Source organism: Cyanistes caeruleus, chromosome 1 (genome assembly GCF_971803275.1).
Source record: "Cyanistes caeruleus chromosome 1, bCyaCae1.hap1.1, whole genome shotgun sequence".
Classification (NCBI taxonomy): domain Eukaryota; kingdom Metazoa; phylum Chordata; class Aves; order Passeriformes; family Paridae; genus Cyanistes; species Cyanistes caeruleus.
Genome location: NC_141701.1, coordinates 111,608,838 through 111,622,285, shown reverse-complemented (window position 1 = coordinate 111,622,285; position 13,448 = coordinate 111,608,838). Strand labels below are relative to the sequence as shown.

The window sequence follows — 13,448 nt, the reverse complement described above, 5'->3', positions numbered from 1 at the left end:
CAAAATGAAAGTGAATGCTAGCTTTTTGTGCCTCTAAAATGTTTTTCTTTACTTGATCTTTAATCTTTTAGAGAGATTAAAAGAAGAAGACCAGTGCAATTTGTTTCAACAATAACAGTGTTAGTTCAGAAGGAATGCCTACAAAGATCTGCAGTGCCTGACAGCAAGAATTATTAAGGACAGGAGCAAAGATGTAGTCATGAATTTAAAATACAGAGATATAATTTACAAATCTCATTTTGCTTACCTGTCATTGCAATTAGCACTATGCAAAATGGCTGTGATAAATAATCATAGTAATGGGAGACCCTTTTTTAAATCAGGATGTATTTGAAAGAATTCTTTTCAATAGTATATCCTCTCTCACTCTTCAGGGGATCCTTACTGCAACAAAATAGATATGAAAACATAATTGTAAAACCTCAGCATTTGCTGAGGCATTTGGTATCTACAGCATTGGACTGGAAATAACTTTTTTTTTTTCTCTATCTAACCCAGAAAATCTTAGATAACAAATTTCTGTCTTTTAAAAGATATCTATATCCATCTAGCTATCTATATATTTATGCTAAATATAAAGTAAAATATAATGAAATCGCTTGGGGAAAAAAAAATAAAAAGGTGTTCAAAAACTTACCTAGAGAAGCAGTGAAAATGCTGTTTATTTGCTGAGATATTTAAAATTAAATTGCCAAAAGCACTGGAAAATCTGTGGTAGAAAACCATTTTGCTGGGGAAGGCAATGGACTACATAAAGTAATAAGCCTTCCCCATCTCTAAATTCTATGATTCTCATAGTAAATGAAGACAAACAGTATTTTTTTTTTTAACCAATTATAAGAAAAACATCATCTTTTGAAAACCCTGTCCTTCTTTATTCCAGGAGATACTGAGGTTGAAAAGTCTAACAAGTCCACCAATTATTCTAAAACTGCAACAAAATAAAATTAATTATTTATATTTAAACACCATTTCACAAGTATTGTATCATAATTATGCTTCTAAAACATGATTGTGACACACTTACATTTGGTTGTGGTCCAACACAATTTGCTGTGTATGCCCAGAGCACGGCAAAGACACACAGGTAAACAAAGGGTATACAACAGGTATTTAAGCCAAATTTGAGCTGTAAATCTACTGGTCAAGTTAAAGCAATCACATCAGTAACTGATCACATCAGTGACAATTCCTGAAATGACACAGTGGCTTGGAGTCTGTCCAGCCTCACTTGGGATATTTACCAAAATACCTGAATTTAACCCTGTCACCTGGAGCTCTGCCTACAGCCATTTATGAAAGAGCTGCTCTGCCATGCAATTCTGGCTACCCACAACTCCAAGGAAAACAGACTGAACAGGAAGTCCCAGTTGTTGATCCCTGTCCCAAAAGGACTCCTGGGAGCCCAGTTTTAAATCCTCCCATGGAAATGTTAGGAGGCACTTCTCTGCATGGCCCCAGTCACGCAACTGCTACAGCAGAGGGCTGTGATATGCAGAGCCAGCTACGGCTTCCTCCTCTCCACAGGGAATAGAAAGGTCATATCCTGGAACCATGCAGAGTTTCCTACTGGACAGAAAGAGGAAAAACTGGGCTGCCCACTGCCTATGTCTATCACCTACTCTTTATTACAGTTTGGTGAGCCTTGAGTAAGTAACCTTGGGTTCCTCACAAACTCGCCTCCCTCAGGATATATCCTGTGCACCTTTTTGAGAGTTTATACACCCCAGCCACCAAAACTAATAATTTTAGATCTACTCCTGTGGCCTGATTCTTCCTAAACAAATTATGAATAACTCTTATGGACAAGGGTGGTTTAATCCTGTTTCCAGAGTGATAATAGAGTTTCTCCAGCTTAATGATCAATATTATATTGGATTGGAGTAGGAGAGTAAGCGGTCTTGCACTTTCTCTGTGCTTATGGAACAGTGCACAAAAGTATGTTATTACTGTCCAAAATTTTATAAATTCTTTATAAAATAGTAACATCAATACACTTGCCAAATGCAATGTTGGGGAGCGAGGGAAGGAGGGAGAGAGGGCAAGATATTTATGTCATGTTTCTCGCATCTGGATTGCTAAACAGCAAAATTATATTCAAGCTGCATTCAAGGGAAACGTCTTACAATAAGTACATACAGAAAGCAGAAATATTTCTACCAAACCTGGGAACAATACTCATATATTTAGATATGTTTTTCTTTGCGTGTATCAAATTCTCTAGGGACATGAATCAACAAAAATACTTCAGCATAAGATTAGCTCTGTGCATTTTATTGGGGTTATTCACATGCTTGAAGAGAAATGCAAGCTTAAGCGCTGAAATTAAGAATAACACATTTTAACAACTTTAAGATAAAACATGCAAAAAAAGATTTTATAAAAATAGATCTTATAGACATATTCCAAACTCACCAGCAGCTTTTCCCCATTACCCAAAATCTGCAGGTATCTTCACCTCATGCATTTCTAGAGAGAATCCTCATATCTGCCTCTTTATTATACCCTGATAAATAACCAAAACACAAATGTCCAAAACATCCTGATCTCCAGAGGAAGCACAGCAATTTTTTTACAGAGCTCACCCATTAACTATCCTAGAGGGGAAAAAAGAGATTTGAAAAATATACCTAGAAAACTGCCAAGAAAACTGCTAAGAAAGATGGTTTCTTGATCCAATAACTAAGCCAAAGTGCTTCTGCAAGAGGCTATCACTCTGATCCTGACAAACAGTCAGTAGCAGCAGCATCTTCCTGGCTTCTAGGAAGGACATGACATAAAAGACACAAGTCCAACAGATCCATCACCGTAAGTGTGCTCTGGCAAAAATTCACCCCACCTAGATAGAAATCCTTGTAAGAAAATCTAACATTTTTTCTCATTTCATAGTCCCAGTTCTTTTGTCATGGATTCAGTCCGACCAGAATCCAAGTAACGTTATCTTCAAAAGAAGTTGAAAACTCACAGCAAGAAATGCTCAACTCTTTTACTGTAGACAAGTTCTTAGATTAACTGAGTATCTAAGCACCAAGAATGCTCCTGCTGATTATGATTTAATATGTGCTTCTTAAGGCACAGGCATTTTTCTTTCCTTCCACCACAAGCATAGGATAAAATTTTGGTTTAAAAATATTTCTTGTATTTCTCTAAAACTGAAGTAAAATCTTCCACAACTACCATCATTTTTTTTTTTTATTTTTTTTTTTTTCTGTCTCAAGGTAACACAATCAATTCTCTTGCAACACAGCTGAAGTGCAGGAAATTTTGTATTTAGTAATTAATGGTTTAAGAATAGAATTTCATCTCTCATCAGGTCGAAACATCTGCCAATCTGCACTACTGTTCTTCAGAGCCCTACAAAACATAGATTTTATTAGGTTTCGGGACAGACATTTAAAACAGAGCCTAAAAGGCAAAATACACTATCACATCTTTACAGCTCTTTTACTGTATGTGTAAATTCTGTTCATCAGCAGACATGACTTGGGTAGCCTGCACTAGACTAATAGCATAAACATTCCAACAGAATAACTGTCTTCATTTCTTTTCAATTTGCATTTTCCAATGAAGAACAGTTTCTGCAGTCAAAGGTCCTTGGGAGTGGGTGCTTGGCAAACTCCTTGTAGCCAGCCATTACAAGAGTCTGCTGAGCACACTGAAAACTGTAAACAGTTTTCACCAAAAGAGCTGGTCTCTGTTCCTCCAGTGGGAAAAGGTTCTGCCACAGGTAAGTTATGCCCCAGAAACTGTATTTTTCCAAAAATTCAGAGTTGACTAGAAACATGGGAAGAAATGCAGCATTTGTTTGCTCATGACATACGTACACTGTTGAGCTTGTTTTGAACACTTACCATCCTAACTCTGCTACAAGTGTATTATTCATAACGCCAGAGCATTTCCCAATCCTTGCAGATGCCTGAAAATAAGGATGACATAAGGATAGACAAAGAGGCAATGCCAGTAACTATGTACTAAGAGGCTCAGAAGAGCAATAATACCATTCTAGCCAATTTAAATATTCATCCTTTCCTTGTTAACATAAAGTCTCTCCGTGTTCAGTTTCTCAGTTAAACAGGAGGTGAAGTGGTTTACACAGCAGTGCTTTAGTGAAATGGAATCTGATTACACTTAATCTCCCAATACACAAAAGTGTGGCTTCCCAAGAGTTAATAAAAAGTGATGGTTACAAATTACAGAAGTACTACTTCCGAAATGAACTTAAGATCAAACACAAGACTGTCTAATTACCAAATTAAAAACTTGCATTGAGAAGTATTCATTTCTCAAGCTATGGATGGGTGGAACAAGCCATGATTATATCTCTCATCCTTCAGCATATGCATTTCTCACAGAGTTACCTTGCACTAGTGCTTAGGAAGGTGATTGCTTCCGCTTCCTGTTCAAAAAACTAGATGCCATAATATTGGGTGTATGAGTAAAAGAATAATAATACCATATGGAGGCAGAGGAACTAAAATATTGATATTTCATTTTTTCATCCTACTGGGGATCTGTCATTCTTCAGATTGTTCTAATATGTAATAGAGAGAGAAAACTTTTTATGATCACAAATTTATATGAATCAGGTTTGTACGCCTAAAAGCACTCAGGGTTTGACCTTGCATTTCTGAATTTTTAGGAGTCTCTGTAGGACTCCAAAACAAAATTGTATTGTATAAGTATATTGTATTATAATTGTATTATATATATGCTGACAGGCAAGGCTTATAATACTCTGGAGGACCTGGCTAATCTTCAGAGGCATATCTCATTTTCAACTAAAATAGAAAATTAAGTAAAAGATGGTCAGTCTTTGTACTTAATATTCACAGCTTTTTCAGTCTCTAGCTGAGAACCAGTGCTGACTGTATTCATAAAAATTTTCTCCTATCACATTAGAAGAGACCACATACAACTTGTACTTGACAGTCCAGGTTAGGGCAGTGCACATTAAGCTACAGGTCACAGTAGGGTGGTGGGACTGCAGTGAAATGACACTGCATTTTTTCCTAAGCCTGGCAGAATTACTCACTGCTTTTGAAAGAGCATTTGAACACTGTCTTATCCTTGTTGTTACCTACCACAATGAGTAAATGAAGAAAACAAGAAAGTCACAAAAACAATACCAGTCACGTTTCTCTCCAGAAGACGGGTAACTGTTGCAGAAATAACAAAATATTAGCATAATTCTATATCAGTAATTCAAATGCTAGTAATTAACAGTCCAATAAAAATTGTCTAGGATCTCCACACAAATCTTACCATCTGCCTGCAATAAAAATCATGAAGTGTATCTCTGCTTCAAGTGGAAGTCACATGAAGGAGATGTAAGTAGAACCAATTCAGCAATTTAAAGAACCTTGTAAGATAATGGGGATATCTTCTCTAAAAAAGAGGCTCATTATTTTAGAAATTCCTGAATTTATTCTCAATATTAAGAAATAGGATCTTCTCAAAAGTTGTATGACTCTATAAATATATATAGTCTTCAAACATAATATTCAATACATGGCATTGTATAAACAGAACACTATGTAACAAAAAGACATTTTAGTAAAGAAAAAAAAATCCTGATAACCAGCAAAAAGATATCTTGATGCAGATAGCTTGGTCACGTACCCTACTCAGCTTGCCTACATGGACCTTGAAACCTGTGGGAAGAGGTCAGGGACTGCCCTGTGCCAGACACTTATGGTTCCAGGAAGCTTTACAGTGGATCTACTGCAGGTCAAGGCTGAGCTCAACAGCCAAACTGAAACATATCCACAAAATACAAGACATCAGCTAGAGAGAGGAGGAGGAAGAGTTAGAAAAGAGTTAGAAACAACAGAGGGAACACCAAGTTCCAAGGAAAAGAAGGAAAGGGAAGAAATGCTCCATGACAGATATCCCTGCAGCCCACGAGACACTAACTTTATACCATACACTTGAAAGACTGAAACTACACTCACAAAATACATCTCTCTCAAATTAAAGTTGATAAACTTTTTATGCCATTGCATCAGATATGTTTGTTAGATGACATATATGTGATACTGTGATAGATATGTTTATTAGAGGATGAGTGCAAGCACAGAAACTGCCAGAGTTTGGATGCTGGTAGTTTGGATGTCCTGGTGTGTCCACCCTTCCACCTCTACTGTCCCTTAACAGTGCCGGTGTGACGCAGTAGGTTATGGAACTGGAAAGGATCTCAGGTTGAATCTTGAATACTGTATATAAAGATCCACAGTTCAGGCATCTGTATTGGGAACAGTTGGAAGATTTGTCCATTCTTTCACTCTTATAATTTTGAATGTCAATCATTTGGCACAAAATCCAAGGCCAAAGAAGCCAAAGCAATACTGAGTATAGTCCTTCATGCAAAACCAAAGTGCATCTGTTCTAGCTCAGAAAGGAGAAATATTAAGATTAGGGTTATTATATCTGTCATGGCAATTTTGGATGATCTCAAGCAACACTGGTTCCATGCAAAAATAAAGCACAATATCAGGCAAGGTGGGAGAAGAAGAGGCCAAGGAGACTTTAGCATCTGTCAGGGAAGAGGAGTTATTAAATTAGCATTTGTAAGGCAATTTTGTATCTTTTTGTTTAAGATAACTTCATGCAACCCCTCCTCCCTCCCAAGAGTCTCTAATGCAGAAGTACAGAGAGCACAAAATCAAAAATTATGAAAAGATTTTAGAGGACAGAATTCACACCAGCAGACAACAAAGAGGCTTTTAAAAGTTATGACATGGCTTGTTACGTTAAGATTGTATTATTTGCTGATTGCCACGTCAAAGAAGCAGAATGAAATGGTTGAATAACCTTCCCAATGTGCCCTGCCTTGAACAGTGGCTAGGCTGCTTTGGCAGAAAAGTCTGTCCTCTGGTCCTGTTTTTGCCTCTGCACTTGTGTGATAGTCAAATAAGAAAAGGATCTTTATTTTTGCATCAAATTTTTGCGGCTGCTTCCCTTTTCTAAAGAAATTAATTTGAAATACTATGAATTTTATGTCTGGGAGCATGTATCAGTAATAAACTGGGAGGCTGTATCAGGAAATGGCATAGAGTACCAATAGGGATTACAATGGTTTAAGATGTATAAAGTGGAACAAATATTTAAGAGAGGAAGGCATAACAAGAGAGTTTAGCAGTAAGAATTAGATTAATTACTGTAGGGTCAGTTTCCCCAGGGTAGGATTTTAAACAATAGCATTCATTGTTTCAGAACACATATGATTAAAAAAATGGAAAAAACCAAACCAAAATAAAACAAAACCAAAAAAAACAACCAACAGAAATTCAACTGGATAACAATCAATCTGGGATTCAGGCACTAGAGTCATTTGCAAATAGAGATTGCTTGGGACCTGAAGACCTGCACTGAAGACTGCAGATTATATATCACAGAACATGGTGTTCTGTGTTCTCGGGTCATATATGGATAGAAGGCAGTAAAAACCTCACAGCAACTTCACCTCAATACATCAGTTTTCTACTTCTGAAGCCTCTAATCATTTGAGGCCACTGCAGAATCCAAAGAAATTCAAGTCATATAAAGTCAAAGTAGTCATTGCTGAGTTCTCTTCTTGACAATGACAGAGTCCTCACTTCAGATCTACATGCAAGGATGGTTTGAAATTACACTATCCCAAAGCACCCATAAGCTCCTGTTTTGTATTGCATAGTGCATTTTAACAGTTTATTCCACAACAAGGTGACTCTTCTGCAACTCTAATGCAGTTATTAATGCAGCAGTTGTCCAGAAAAATACCTACAAGTACTCTAGAAAACAGAAAGGAGACAATTAGTCTGAATTGCTACCAAGAGAAAAGCACTAGAAACAATCTTCTGTAAAATTCTCTTTCCTCAAGGCTCTGCACATTTAGACTACAAACCAAATCATGGAAAAATTCTGCACAATACTTAATACAAAACTTCCAGGAATGAGGAATTCGTTGTTGATATTTATTGCACAATTTTCTTTTTTTTTTTTACTGAGTTAGTTAATGCACTGAAGTATTCTTTGATACTGCAGAAGAATTTTCCAACTTAAACAACTTGCTCAAATTTATCAGCCAAACTAAAATCAGAAGAGCTAAGCTTTAACAAATTGTGGCAAGTTTACAGGCAATGTGCAAATAAAATATTTTTCCCTGTGCCCTAAATTCAATTGCTACCAGACACTATATGGAATGTTCTGGTGAGGGAGGCAATGAAGAAAAATTCAACTAAAGGATGATCAACATGCTATCATGAAAAACCTCCCACTGATTTCAACAGCCTTTAAACAACTTTAAATATTTTTTTTTCCTCTCTTTCCCTCTGTTCTTTACTGTTTCCACACATCTTACCCTGATGCTGTAACAGCAGCTGATGTTACAGCAAAGAGGAGAATGCCTCTTTCCTGTACTCTGCTCTCCCCTCTCACTTCAACAAAATTCACCTCAATTGAGACTAAGCAATGAGAGATCTCAAATACTTAAACTGAATATATCTTTCACTCCACTCCCCAGAGGTTGGCTTTACCCTCCAGCTGGTTCCCTGAGTAACTTTGCTGTTCCAAAAAAACATTATAATAAGACCCACTATCTACAGCATCGAGGTACCTAGCATTTACATGTTAAACATCACTCTTCAGATGGGCCGTTTAGTGATGTTCCTGAAGAAAATGGCCTTTTAAAGAATTTTTTGTTGATCATCCCCAAGGCTATACTTTCCTTCTTACCAGAAGGAATAAAATGGAAGTTTTGCAAAACCACTTGAGCGCAACATTTGCCAAGAACAGCCAAAGTCTGGTTAAGGTGCTTGCAAACACTACAGATGAAAAAACATCTTTCAAGATAGGTACTTCAGAGGTCCACAGATTTTAAATGTTGCACAGTACTTATTTATTTGGGTTAGAAAACACACAATGTAGAACGTTGAGCATGGCATTTTTTAAATTTATTTAAAGAAAGGCCCAGTGTGTAATTTTTAACACTGTACAGGTCATAGGAAAGGTAAATTAAGCAGGATAATTAAGACAGAAGAAGCAGAGGAGCAACATCAACACATTTAAACTATTGGAAAGAAAGAGGAGGAATCAACAATAAAATGCTGTAAGGTTTGAGTTTCTCCTGTTATTGAATTAAATGCCAGATGAAAGCTTCGTCTAAACATACCAGTTATGCCTTTTTACTCCAATCAATTATAAACCTCATTATAGTTACACAGGTGTAAAACTCTTTACAGACCATCTTGTATCACTGCTTAAGTGATTTACACATATCGACAAAGGGTAGCAGCTGCTGAATTAAACCCATTTTACAATTAGAGTAAACTCATGTAATTTTTGTCTATATGGAGACTAATAGATGGTGATTTTTTAAGTGTATTAAACTTCAGGTTCCCAAAGATAATTTCAGGCAATAGGGTTATGTTTTTTCTCGTTTGAACATTTTTAAACAATGACCATCTGAACACATAACTGAATCTAGTATCCTCCACCACATCAAATTATGCCTAACTGTGCTATTTAAATATTCTTCATTTTAGGAGGTATTATGTCATTAATTTCTAAAGCTATTCTCAAAATATCTTAATACCAAGCTTAACAACTTGTTCAGCTGCAGGAGCACAAAGTTGGAAGGACTGTTTAAGAGACTTGTTTATTCACTTCAAACCTGAACAGCTCTTCAAATGGCTTTCTAAACTAAGGTGCGTATTCCTGTTACTAAACACTGCTGAATTGTTGCTAATGAAGTTTGGTGAGAAATATGAACCATGAGACTGTACTTCTGATGAATAACTGATTTCCTGGATGTGTCCATGTGCGTTTTTTTCTGCAGGAATTTTGTTGCCATTCTTTCAGCAGTACTGACACATGGTAGCTCTGTTGAGGAATGAAAAGCTCTCATTTGACATTTTCCTATATGCAGCTCCACAGCTTTCAAGATTTTCTTGTCTCTACAACCATAATAGGAATTCTGCGTTTGGCATTATCCCCTGAATAATTCCATTATTAAGGAAGCTTGGAAATGAAAGACTTTTTTCTTTCCTTAAGGCATTTGGCCATTACTTTACACACTCAGAGTAGGAAACTGATTTTCTATACACGAAATGGCTCATCTTCACTATGCAGTCAACTCCTCAGCCACTAATGTGAACATTTTTGCAAGGTTTTGTGTTCAAAGAATGCACCACCACACACAGTGGAACAAATAAAACCAAATTACCTTGAGACAAATCAAAGAACACAAGAGGATGGAGGGGGCGGGGGGGGGGGGTGGGGGGGGGGGAGAGACAGTGAGGAAGGTGTGATGGAGGGAGTAAAAATAAAATAACTTAGCATAAAATAAAAAGAGAGAAATGGAAAATGTCCTTCTCTATCAAGCTATTAGTGTGGGTTGAAAGCAGTTTCCAGTAGGCACATTTTTCATCCCCTCTACAGAAGTGTACTTTCCATTGCTGTCATGGCAATATAGTACCAAACCCACTGAATCCTTCCATCTACCTATAGGAGTCTCCTAATTTTCATCTGTGTGCATTTGTTTGATTGATTTTATCAGAAGACTATTAAGCCTTATTTCAATTCAAACAATATATTTACAGAAACATTAATAAAAGCTTTTACTAGAACTGTGCTTTTGCTGCCACTAAATTTTGTTGCCTGAGCTCTGAGATATTCAAGAGTACAGCCTTTTGAACAGTTTGAAAATGAATAGGCAACAATATAATTTGTTACCAATGACAAACAAACACTTTACCATTAGTCAGCATTCAAATAAATCACATTGTCTGGGCTTGTCTATGCTCAAAAAATTGTCTGATCTAACTCTGACAGTACAGTCAGAATGATATAACCTCCCTGTTGCAAGTAAAAGTTATAGCACTGAAATTTAAAGTAAACACCATATAACCTTATCCATACCATGATCTGCAATAATTTTTTAATAAATCAGATTCCAAATCAAAGGAAGTTAACATTGGTAGTAAATTATACATAAAACAAACAAACAAAAAAGCTCTGGTATACACTTTTTTTTCTCCCAGCTAATATGAATCATCGGTCCTTTCTGGCTCCTTAACATCTAGAAAAACGGCCAGGAAGGAAAGAAAATACAAAGGTATTCTCTCAGCATACAACACTGCCATTTGAAAGAGCTCCACTGCTGCATCGTTAAGCCTGAACTGCTGTTACCAAAAACAGGATGCCAACTGAGAGAATAGAAATTCAGAAAAGTAGACCAGGACTGAGCCTGTTGTAAAATCAGCCAGTACCTTTTAGAAAACATTTGATAGTTGCAAATTTCTGCTCACGTCTGCTATGCGTTCAGGACCCAATTAAAAAAAATCCTTCACTTGAAATGCCAGTTGGCCAGCTCATTAAAAAAGCCTCACTGACAACACTAGAAAAGGGGCAAATGTCTAACACAGTCTATCTTGAATATATTATTGGCCTATTTAAGCAAGAATAAGAAAGAACAGTGTTTAAAAAAGCAACAACAAATAAACCACAACCAGCACAAACAAAAAATCCCTACCTAGCAAAAATTTAGCCTTTTAAAAGCCAGATTCAGCAAAACTTAACCTCAAAATCTTCCAGAAGTTTTCCTAAGCCTCGTTCTGTGGCTATGTGAAATGGAGTCCCTTAGGAGCAACAGAGTATCAAAGTGCTCTGATCAAAACTTATGTACACACCTGACAATAGAGTTACTCTGCTTTCCAATACAGTGACAAAGTCACACCCCTTGGCTAACGCAGGGATTGAGGAAAAATAGTTACATTCTCTAAGGATTGTTGAACAGAGCTTTCCACTTAAGGAACAACTTCAATGGAGGGCTGCATCCGACTCTGGGGTCTCCAGAGCCATGGACCTGTTGGAGTGAGTCCAGAGGAGGCCCACAGAAATAACCAGAGGGCTGGAATACCTCTCCTATGGAGACGGGCTGAGAGAGTTGGGGTTTTTCAGCCTAGAGGAGTCTGCAGGGAGACCTCAGAGCACCTTCCTGTACCTAAAGGGGCCCTAGAAGAGAGCTGGAGAGGGACCTTTAACAAGGGCAGGGAGTGACAGGACAAGGAGGAATTGCTTTAAACTGAGAGAAAGTAGGTTTAGATTGGATGTTATGAAGAAATTCTTTACTGTGAAGGAGGTGAGGCACTGGAACAGGTTGCCCAGAGAAGCTGTGGATGCCCCATCCCTGGAGGTGTTCAAGGCCAGGTTGGATGAGGCACTGAGTAACCTGGTCTAGTGGAAGATGCTTCTGTTCATGGAAGGGATGTTAGAAGTAGAATATCTTTAAGGTCCCTTCCAACCCAAACCATTCTAAACGATTCTGTTTAGAATAGAAAGGTTTCCACTGTGCATAAAAAGAAACATACTGTTTTCTTCCTCTGCTAAACAAAATAAAACTAGAGACAACAAGGACTAATTAGAATTGAATTAGTCAAAGAAGGCCAAGTATAGTCCCGACCCATACTAATGAAACTGAACTGCAAGTCTCCAGGACCTCTGAAGAGCCATATTTGTGAATCAAAGGGAATGCCCAGACCTCAAACATCAAACTATTTAATTTCAAAACTGAAGCCCTACATAAATGCCACAAAACATGCTGTCCATGTGATCAAGTGCAAAGAGCCATGTACTCTTTTATTCTGCCTGTGTTTATCATACTTTTTCTAAAAGCAGGCTGTCCCCTGCCATCTCAGGGTAGAAAAAAGGCCAGCATGACCTCAAACACCACTGACTGTGCAATCTCGGAAGCCTTCAGTTTTCTTCACCTTCTCCAATTAGCTACAGGTTGCAAAATATTTGAGGAATTTACAAGGCTCACAAATAGTATTTCAATGGGAAAAATCCTAAAAGACAATTTAAGAAAAACAAATAATCCCATCCTCCTCCCCTCCCCCCCCCCCAAAAAAAACCAAAAAACCAAAAAAACCAAGGTGTCCATTTGCTGGTCACTGCGCCTGACCGAGGTGGCAGAGTCATCATCCCTGGAGGTGTTTAAGGAAAGCCTGGATCTGGATCGTAGTGCCATGGTCGAATTGACATGGTGGTGTTCGGCCACAGGTTAGACTCGATGGCCTCAGAGATCTCTTCCAACCTAATTGATGATGGATTCCGTGAAAGCGCTCCCAAGCTGAGGCAAGTGGCACAGGCACGGCTCTCCCAGACCTTGCCCCAGGCGACTCCTCTCAACTATATGAGGGCGAAACTCTCCCACATCCCTCAGCGCTAGCCAACGCAGTTTCCACCGGGACAAACATTCCTAACAAACGGAGTTACCTGCCACACGCTCGCCGCGCCCCCGCATAGCGGACTACAACTCCCGGCATGCTCTGCTTGGACTCCGCTCCGCCCCAGAGGACGCCGGGAGCAGCACCACCCGCCAGCCCACACGCACCGCAGCGCCCTGGCACGGCGCCGGGGGGCTCCCACGTGACTCACATGACGCGCTCCGATTGGAGTAAAGCACTGCC

The 13,448-nt window shown here is 38.2% G+C and overlaps 1 long non-coding RNA gene across 1 annotated transcript; it reads right to left on the bottom strand.

Annotated features, from left to right (window-relative positions):
- Window positions 1–247: 247 nt before the first annotated feature.
- On the bottom strand, window positions 248–4,446 carry LOC111923505 (uncharacterized). Its single transcript, XR_002861122.2, has 3 exons — window positions 4,359–4,446; window positions 3,852–3,916; window positions 248–384 (listed from the first exon to the last, which is right to left on the bottom strand). It is a non-coding gene; the product is annotated as an uncharacterized LOC111923505 (long non-coding RNA).
- Between the last annotated feature and the right edge of the window lie 9,002 nt (window positions 4,447–13,448).